The sequence below is a fragment of the Fulmarus glacialis genome, unplaced genomic scaffold (assembly GCF_000690835.1).
Source record: "Fulmarus glacialis isolate BGI_N327 unplaced genomic scaffold, ASM69083v1 scaffold13825, whole genome shotgun sequence".
Lineage (NCBI taxonomy): Eukaryota > Metazoa > Chordata > Aves > Procellariiformes > Procellariidae > Fulmarus > Fulmarus glacialis.
The window spans coordinates 1-10851 of NW_009211270.1; positions in this window are offsets into that span (position 1 = coordinate 1).

Consider the following 10851-nt stretch of genomic DNA (forward strand, 5'->3'; position numbering starts at 1 on the left):
GGTGGTGTTGGGTTGATGGTTGGACTTGATGATCTTAGAGGTCTTTTCCAACCTTAATGATTCTATGATTCTATGATTCTAACATAACCCTGGGTGAAAAGCAGTCTGGGCACACATGTTATCCTTCCTTTATAAATTGCTCCCAGTTTCAAAGTGTTCCTGAACCAGTATGAGAATGTCAAATCTAAGGCGTATTTTGCAAATGGGGAGCCCGTGGAGGCGAGCTGTGCAGGCAGCTGACAGGCACCCGACAGGCACCCTGCCTTTGCTCTGCGCACGTGGAGTGGAAAGAGAAGTCTGCAAGGAGACGCTGCCCAGCTTAGGGCAGCTCAGCTTGCTCCCCAAGCAACGCCTTACCCACTTCTCACCACCACTTTTCCCATAACGTTTAGGGGGAATGAGGTGAGGTGAGCTGCCTTGCTGGAAGAGGACATTTCTCCAGCCATGAAGCAGCCTCCGTGAGGTGGTGACTTCATGTCTCCCCACATAGTTGCTTCTAGGCCTCAAAGAGGAATGTCTCATCTCCCCCGTTTCCATCAGCCTCAGCAGCGGGGCCCAGGGGGGCTGCGCGGGCGGCAGGTGGGCGCATCGCTGGGTGTCACTGCGCAGCCTGCCTGCGGCCGCACCTCACCGCCATCGCGTGACACGGTTACAGCTTCTACCAGCTGCTTCTTTGGAAGGTAAAACCGGTGATTGGTGGCTTTGCAGGAGTATTTCTTAAAGAGGGTAGTCGCTCCCGCCTCAGCAAAATGCATCCTACCATTCCCACTGGTCTTTCCAAAAAAACATCTGAAAGGCAAGGCTATCAACTATATAAACTGCTGGACTGCTTGCAAAAAAAAAAAAGCTCTACTTTTTCCTCAGTGCAAGCATAATCTTTTCCTGCAGTCTTGCCCTGCCCTGCAAACCATCAGACAGCTCCTGCCTTTTTTCATCAGGTCTGCAGCCTGCTTTTTAGATCTGCAGGATTAGCATCGCTGGCATAAACATCCAAAAGTGAACCAGGCAGGTGCTTGGTTTATGACAATCTCAGCTGCAAAATTTCTGGCCCTGCGGCAGTGGAACGACCTCAGTCCTCACTATGTTCTGATTGCAGCATTAAACACACTCTTTTTTTGCAACGAGGTTTTTTCCAAAGGAACGACTCCATAATAAATAATAAATATATCAATTAAAATATTGCGTGCATGCCTGAAAACCATAGCACAGAGCACTGAGAGGAAATATTCTGGGTTGGAAAATCTTTTGTTGCACTAGTCAGCTATCCAGATAATGGATCCTTATAAGTATGTAGGACAAATAGCTATATGAACCATCTGGGACTCACTCAGCAGTGGGGAAAAGACTGTCAGACTTGCAAGATCAGCACGCAAGAGTGACTGCTGATCAGTCACTGCTGCTTTGCAGAGAAAACAAAGGCTTTAGCATTTAAGCTATTAATAGTTTTCACCTAGTCCAAGTGCTGCAAAATGGACTTATTGCCTCAAACTATAAATTCAAAATTTGTTAGATATTTTTCCAGACTGCGGTTTCGTAACAGATTTAAGCTGATCCATGTTCACTTGTTCCCGTGTCTCTCATGTGCCAGCATTAGAGTCTGTGAAGTCCCTGGCTGAGCCACAACTGGCTAAGAAGTAACCAGGTATATAAAACCCAGCAAAACTCCTTTTCAGCTGATAATTCCCTGACTCTGTTCATCCCGCAGCTGCAGGGACACTGCTGCTGGAACAAGAAGGCACAAGCAGCTGGAATCAGGTCTTTTGGGGTCAAACTCTACATAGGCCAATTTATGCTGATTGTGAGAGCTTAATCTAACTGTGTTGGATGCTTTCTTCACCTTAGTATTACAATTGAATGAAAGAATAGTTAAAAACAGTGACTATTTTAATCAATTACCAAATGTACTATTTCAGTACAAATCTAATTTGTGATTTCTTCTAACTGGAAAAATGCCAGACTGTTACTTCCCCCCCCAAAAGATGGCAAAGAACAATAAAATAGTTAATGATTTTTTAACTAGGCAGGTGAGATTTTGCACATTGTCCCCATAAGGTCGCAATTTTCAATTACATACCGATACGTTAAAAAATGGGTAACTAAATGCCTGGCTATCTAAAGTCACAGCTCCTTAGCAAGAACCTCTTGTGTCCCATGCTAATTTGGCTCAATCTGAGAAGCAGACCTAAGGCATTTGGAAACACTTATTATAACTTGCCTCTGGAAAACCAGGACTGAGATTCGACTCCAGACAAAGAAACCTGCGTGTGGGTGTCAGTAAGTAGGAGCCTGCCTGAGCACTGGGTGTCCAGGCTGTCTTTCCAGCTAGGAGAGATGGATGGTTCGGTTCTGTTGCCTGCAGGAGGGAGTTGCCATCTTGGTGCAGTGACCTCCTGATGGGGCCAACGGCTGTGACAGAGGATCTTCAGGGCTTATGACACTCCCAATGAGGGAACCGGAGCTTATACAGCAGAACTAGAAACCTGTGCTCACGTAGTCAAATCCTTCCACTAGCCCACGGCCAGCCCCGTTCAGCTGGCTGTGCACCAGGAGCAGGTTCAGCTGCCCGCACATGAGTACCTAGTGCTGTTCAAGAGGCTTTCAAGCACCCAGGACACTGCATGGGGTTGGCAGATGTGACACAGGACTTCTAGCAAGGCACTCTCTACTCCTGGTGCAGCAATGCGAGGGTAGGTGAGATTTCAGGCTGCGCTGGATGCCTGTGTTGAGGCAGCGGAGGGGACTCCAGAGTTGGCTTTCCCTCCGATCACAAGCTGCGATGAGAATACCATCATGTGGGACTGGGTTTTGGCATTGCGGCTCATATTAGAGACACCTCGCATTGCATTTGTGGTATAAGGTGCTGCTTGGTGCCAGCCAGCACATCACAACCTATTCATTAGGAAATGGCAATCAGTAGATGATGTTAATCACATGGTAACGACGAGTGCATAAATTAGTTGCTGCTTTGCCAGGGTTGAAAATTGTGAGGCTGTGATTCTGCTGTCCTGCACTCCAGGGTAATACCCAGACTTGAGCGAGGCCATTAGATTGAATAATGAGGTCCAATTAGAGATGTCACAGAACTCACCTCCTAGCAGACTTTTGGCCGGGAAGGCTGGTCTGTGAGCCAAACCACCTTCTTCCTGCAAAGGTCAGCGCGTATCCCCAGTGATCTGTAATTTTATCTTGACTGATGGGCCTTCCAAAAATATTTCAACAGCTGGAAAAGCTGAACATCTGGCCATGAAAACTTTCCTGAGAGTGTTGCCTTCTGGAAGCAATAAAGATGGACCAAAAGTAATGTGAGTGTTCTCTGCTCTGTTTAACAAATTGCTGTTTCCAAATGATTGAGCCTGTTACTTGCTGTCTTCATTTTGGAATGAGGTGGTTCCCACTAAGGCCTATTTATGTAAGGCACTGAAACATTGAGAAAATCATACTGGTTTCAAATTTACAAATATGAAGAAACAGAACTAATGCAGTGATGAAAACACCGAGCAGCGCGTGCCGTGCAGTGTTATCCACTGCTCTCGGAACTGCTCTCTTCAAGGCAGGCCAATGTGACACAAAAATTCAGGTCACCTTTGGCAGGAGATGTAATTAGAAGTACATAGTGTTGAAGAAAAGGAGAGGGGGTAGTTAGCAGAAACACACCTTTACCAGGGAAGGCTAATGATTAGCCCACAAATTAATCAAAGCAGGTGTAAGTCAACCATGAACCAATACACTGAGATGAAAGCACCAAGGAGAGAAACTGGCCGAGCTGAATTGATCGGTGTGTGGGATTCAGATGTGCTTACAAGCCTAGGAAATCTCTAACAAAGCAAAGCCCAAAGCTACCGAAATTTAGTTAGCATAGTCTTTTGATGCTTTCTGCGCTTTGCAAAGTGCCTTAAAGGCCAATCATGGGACATTCACTTCACTTTAATATAAAAGAGAAATGTTGATCGTATTTCTGCTAGTTTAGTGATCACTTTTTTCAGACCCTCTTTTCATGGAGATGAAGCAGAGGGAGAGGGAAGGCATCGTACTGGTGCACAAAACACGAGCAGGGGGAGGAACCGGGAGGTCCTGTGCAGTGATATTCAATGTAGGAGCGTGCTACCTGAGCATCACTTGCCTGCTTGGCACTAACGCCACAAGGGAGCACTTACGCAGCCTCCTATGGCAGCAGAGGAACTTGAAAATCAGTAGTCGCCCCAGCCACAGCTCTAAAGTACCAGAACTACCTGTTTTGAAAGCAGCCCCAATTATCACGTGCACCTTTAAAGCTCCAGTCACAAAGGCCATTTGAGTATATCATTATTTACATGGCATGGGAGGTTCCAGCCAAGGCCAGGGGACTGGACTGCCGCAGTTGTCAACCACAGCCTGAGCTATGCCTTGTCTTCCTTCATTCTCGGTTGCTTGGGATGGTAATTGATGGCAATGAATTGTATTCACCTTTAATTACAGGTTTATTTTTTGGGCAGCAGAATTAACAATAATTCCAATATTGCAATTAAATTCTGAATCATTCATTCCTGTTGCTGTTCATTTCTCATTCAACATACGAATATATTTTTTCTCCAAATTTAGGGACTTTGAAATTCAGGGCTTTTTTTTCCCTGTGAACTTTTTTTTACACCTTTCTTTGGCCTTTTTTGGCTATACTAGCCCAAGTCTATACTAGACACACATGCAGTTTGCTCAACAGAATCCAAACAGATTATTTTATGCTGGGGAGAAAAAAGGTAGGCTCAATGTATCAGATAAACAAAATGTCCTTCATACCAAACGTTCTAGGACTTGGAGGTCAGCAGCAGGAAAGATTATGAGTAGGCACTGCTTCAGCGTTATTAATAACAGGATCCCTGCTAGATGAAAGAGGACATCACTAGGACTGAAAATGAAGACTAAAAGATGAGGAGAAAATCTGTTAGGACAAGGAGTGAAACTTTTATGAAAGATGCAGTGGAAATCATAAGCAGTCTGAAGATTTTCTGTAGGAGTTGATTGCCTTATGCTGGTTACACTTACGCTTATGAATTTAGCTGAGCATATTCATGTTATAAACACACCTTTCCCAACTGCTCCAGTTTGATGACTGCAGACTGACCTCTACTTTGCACTTCTTGTAGTGGTGAAGTTGATCGGTAGAGTAATACATTACGCATGGTGCTGTGAATCCAGATTTCTGAACCCTCTCATGATAAGGGACACTGTCAGTGTCAAATTTGCTGAATTGAAAAGCGTAGGGAGATAGGTGTCACCCCAGGTACTTTTTGATGGAAAATAGTGCTGATCAAGACCTGATTGCGGTGCTCTGTTTTAGTCTGTCTTAGAACACCCTTAGTCTTGATAATGCCCACCTGGATCCTTGTTAAAGGGCCTTGATTTGGTTTTCATTTCTGATTTTGAAATTAGTGGAAGATGGAAGCCAACACCAATGGCACCTGACAAGCCAAGGGAAGAACAGGCATGGGAAAATGCAGGCAGGAAAGCCTGAAGTCCGTCTTCCACGCCCTGCTCCAGCCCAGCGGGGGAGAGGCTACGTGATGTTTAATCCTGCCACCAGCTCCAATAAGCTCAGCGATGGAGCTGAGATGCTGTCTGGGAAGAACTGAGCTGTGCCGAGTTGGGGATGACATTGTTTCTCTGGTGGAATGCAAAAGGAATGAAGAGGGCTTTGTGTCTAATATTACCTTGGACTGATTTAGTTCATTTCCAAAACTGGCTGAATGCTTCTTGCTACTACTCACTATTTGTGCTGTGTGGGGAGCTGCATCGTCACTCTGTGCTTTCCCTCTTGTGACCGGGTAACAAACATTTACAAGAAGAGAATAACAAATGGTGAAGCATTTCATTTCAGGCATGAATTCTTAGATGAATGATCATTCATGTTAAAATTAGCAATGGTCACAAGGACAAAACAAATGTGCAGGGATTGTCCAAATAGCTTCCAATAAGAAATATCATGAATTGGAATAAGCCAAACTTTGCACTTTTCATTGGTTAAAAATTTATATTAAATAATTTTTTTTCTGCCACACAACCTTATTACCCTAAAACGGTTTATGTACTAAGTGATCAATATGTATCTCTTTCTTACGAAAATGGTTTATGGTTTGTATAGCAACAGCAGTACTATTCCAGGTATTAAAATCTGGGGCTCAGCCTACATGTGCTTTTGATTTGGAATTCATAAATAGCATTTATTGCATCTAGGATAGCAGAATTACATTGTTTTGGAAACATTAGAGCATTGTATCAGGCAGAGGATAGTCTGGTAGTTCCTGGAGGCAGTCTTGCCCTCCAGGCTGGCTCTGTTATGCACGCTCCCATTATTTTCAGTGGAGTGGCAGCTAAAGGAGACCATGCAGCATGTCCCAAGGCCATGTGAGGGTCATCACTTCACAGCACTAAAGCAGTTAAGTATTCATTTATAGCCCACTTAAACCGTAAGTATTCCCAGATCAGACATATAACATTTTTAGCAGGATACTGTATTCCTCTCCATAGATTATGCTCTTTGCTTTTAAATACCTTAGGCTGCATTTCCAGACAGCATCAAATTGTCCTGTAAAACTGTAAGAAAATGAGTACACTTACATACACCTCTTTGCACACCCACAGAAACACACACAGACATTTTTCCTTGTGTAAATAGGATGGTTTTGCAGATAGCATCCAAATCAGCCTCTGGTGGGTCTGCTGTCGGCACCCGCTGCAGAGGAAGCCCAAGGTGGATGTTGCTGCTGCCTCAGGTGCCTCAACTGACTGCCTGCAGTTACATACTAAGAGTTCAGGCTTCAAAGCACACCAAAATAACTTGTACACACAGTGCACTGAGTCTGAAGCCTTGCAGAATGAGTGCTCAGGAACACCTTTGCAGGCTGCTGTGCAGAGCAGACAGATAGGAGAGCAAGCTGTGGATTGGGAATTTTCCTCCTCAATGTTTAAGCCCCTGGAAACCATGCCAGGTTCATCCAGAGGATCTACGATTGCTGGGGGAGAGTGCCTTGGCACCCACTGGTGTTTAAAGATAAAAACGCTGTCCTGGATTTGGAAATGTATATGTGTGTAGATCATCCTGCAGGAGCACCAAGGAATGAAGCCACAGCAGCATCTGCAACCCAATTCCTCTTGGCAAGGGGCCTGACAGATTTTTGTAGCTTGAGAAGAGCATATATTCAGATGTGATATTTTAAGAGTCAGTCTTTCCTAAGGACAGCGCTGACATTAACCTTTTGCCTGCAGACAACTCACCCAATCTTGTAGCTGAATTTAGCCCTGATGTGCAGTGGCCTGCTCATTCTGACATACTTGTCTCTATACTAACACTAGGAACCTGCCTGTGTTAAAATATACCTGCTTCTGCATGACAGCCCATTTAATTACAAAAGACACCTTACTAAAGAAGATCTGGTCAAGAGAGGCAGCTCTCTTTGCTTCAGCTGAACTTTTCTGCCTCTTTGCCATGATCTGATAGAGCTAGCTCGTCCTTAGAGTACACCTGCATGCTTATCTCTTTAAATCCCAAGTTTCACAGATGAAATCCAGCACAAGTTCTTTGGCCTCAGGTTCTAGGCACAGGGCTTGAAGACTTTTTTGCAAACTCTTGTGTAACGTCACCAGATCCCTTCACTTGTGTGGTAGTGCCTGCAGCTACGGGAGCTCTCGACTCCCTTGGGCAAAGGGTGAGTAGAGCTGCCAAGTCGTGCAGAGTTTGAAGGGATGTCCTGCTGCCCCAGAGGTCGAGCTCTGTGCTAAGCTCCTCTGCAGAGGACACATCGCTGCCCTGGGCCCAGTGGAAGTGGGGCACGAAAGTTTGTGGTCAAATGGGAGAAAACGATGGCAAAAGTGAAGGCAGTAATGCAAAAACCATGGTTACTTTGGCTAAAAGTATGTTTTGTCTGACACTGATGGTGCCTTTTCTCTGGATTAGACAGTATTTAAGGGATGGGATTACAGCCTAGATGAAACTGAAACATCCCAACTCGAATTTCAAGCCTGCAGAAAGGATATTAACTCTTTGAGTGCCTGCTCCACCATGATGCCTTACTTTGGGAAAAACATCAAGGGCATATTCTTGCGGCCAGCCCTCTTCTGGTCTTCTCGCTACAACATGGTCCCTTTACATCACCATTTAGCTTAATGTATTCACCTGTGTTTTATATTTGTTTAACTGGATTATAGTGAAGAGCAGAGACAGGCAGAAGATAAACTGTAAAAGCCTGAACAAGACACCTCTTCTTCTGGTGGCCAGTTTCCTCAGATAACCCTGCTGAATCATTTGCTCAGGATTTTTTCAAAGCAGCACAGACTACTCAAAATAAATTAGACCTCATAAGCCCTTTTGCCCTTCATATCTTTGCAAAGCTTTCACATGTTACTCATTTTGATTCTTCTGCTTTCGGTTTCACTGTAGTTTCACTATAATTTATAATTGCAAGGAATGTACAAAACGATTCACGGTGGTCAGCAGGTTAATGGGCATTAAGATCTGCTCTTTACTATACTGTGCTACTGTGTGTTAAGAATCTCAGACAAAGAGGCAGAGCATACAAAATCTCCAAGGTAGAGTAGTGAGCTTAAACTCAGAAAAATCCATCAGATTATGGTAGAGTGAACATTCACAATGATACTGCTATAGCAGGGATGGCTGCAACCGTTTATGAAAGTTTTACTTGCAAATCATCTGTCTGCCTGGAAAAGCTGTTTGGGAGATGAACATCTTATAGTTTGAGATGTTGTTCATTTATTTTTGAAGTTGGGAAATATTCAAACACTCCTCCTTGTTTCCCCAGGAAGAAATGTGAATGAAATGTCTCCTCGCTGAGCTCACTTTTGAGCATAGAGCCACAGCCACGGGATGTTTGGGATGTTAAAACTAATTAGATGAAGTCAAAGAAGGAAGTTCATCAAGGCCACAGTAAACTCAACAAGACTGGCTGGAGCCACTGGCAATGGAGAGGTGATGGCAGACCATAGGAGGAGAGGCGGTACCCCTCTCCTCTCCCACTGCTGCCATGCTTCCTCACACAGCCCTTGCTGGCCCCTTCGGGAGACAGCGCTGCAGATACGGGGAGCTTTTTGTTTATGCTGACACAGCTGTTCCCACGGGCCTTAGGGTACAGGCAGAGCAAAAAGGAGGTACGAAGCAAAACTGGAGTGATGAGAAGAGGATTCTCCTGAGAAGAGCCCAGTGTTTCTGCATGGGCAGCATCGGTGGTTGTTACCTGCAGATGTGAGACAGGACGAAGAAACTGTCATCCTGGGAAAGTGTACAAGTGAGCATACAGCTCTTATTCCCTTGCGGATTTTCTAGGTTTTTCACAATATACCTTTTTGTAAGACTGCTGGTAACTACCAAGGAATAATGAAAATTATACAGCAGTGGAAATGACAGCTAGACACCTGCCTGATGAGGAAAACACATCTGAATTAGTGGCCCTTTGATTAAATCTGGGGTGCACTCAATAAAATTTGTTTGAATTGGATGGTCAAAAAGATGTGAGAAATCAGCCTGTTTCCAACCACAAATGTGAACTTATAATTCTGTATCAAAACCGTGAATTCTTCATCAGCACACAAAATCTCTAATTGATTAGTTAATTCATAGAAACTGAAAACATGTTTTGATAAAATATGGCTTCATCTTTGACTTTCCTGGGGTTCGCAGCTGTTCTTAAAACGTTTAATGCCTCACAAATAATGCAAGCTTGCTGATATTTTCTCCTTTTTCTTTCATATAACAAGAAAGATTGCTACATAATTTATCTTCCCTTTTCATGCCTGTTTCCTAGAGCGTGCGTCCTTGATGAGCTGAAAGGCTTGATTCCTTGACCTAGCATCGCTTCAAACCTTTCTTAGAGTAACCCGTGCTGTGGAGTGTTCTGAACTCAACTTCATGACCAACTTTGTTTTCCCCTTCCCCGTTTGTTATATTACTTAAGTCTGACCCAGATTGTTCATGTTTATATTTTCATGGGGTTTTGTGCACAAAATATAACACACCTTGTAAGCCATGTGTTCATTTCTTCTACCTTTATGCTGAAGCCATATAAACAAGCACACCCTTGCACATGCACGTACAAGTCCAGTGTCGAGCCAAAATAATATCATCCTTAATTATGACTGTAAGTGAAGTAAAGATCTCAAAGCTGGCCACTGTATTTTTTTCTAGTCAATTATTAAACAGTTTAATTTTGAAGCAAAGGGATCACATTTCAAATGTGTGATCCCTTTCTGAACTGACTGAACTGACTCAATAAATTTTTGATCAGATATAGGTTTTATAAGAGAAAGGCTTTCAAAGATGAGTGTGAATTGCAGCAATGTTTTTTGCTGGATCTGTTTTTCCTGCCCAGAGCAGATGTCCGGCATTCACTTTCTATTTCAACTTCATCTGCATTTTGCGGTTATTATCAAAATACACCTGAGAGCCTTGCCAAATTCTTTTAAAGCCCCATCCCTTGGATGTACCCGCTGAGCCCTCCCCGCTCACTAAGTTAGCTGTTTATAGCGGCGTTCAGCTTGAAATGCAAGTAAATAAATTCTGGGGACTGATCCTACTTGGCATTGGGAAAGACCCAGGGGCTAAATGCACGCTGGAAATCTCACAGCCGCCGCAAGCTGGGGCTTGCGCAGGAGGCGAGGAGCAGCTCCAGCGAGCCGGGGGTGCCCAGGGAAGAGGGCCAGCAGCCTCCTCGGTGGCAGGACAACTCTGTCCACTGCCCGTCGGCCACCGACGGACTGCAAGGACAGCAGCAAAGACATTATAACAGCAGCTTGTGCCTGTCGGTGCTTAGCTCGAAATGGCTCATCCGTGGCGTGCGGAGGTGCTGAGCCCCCCAGGCCAAGCAGCAC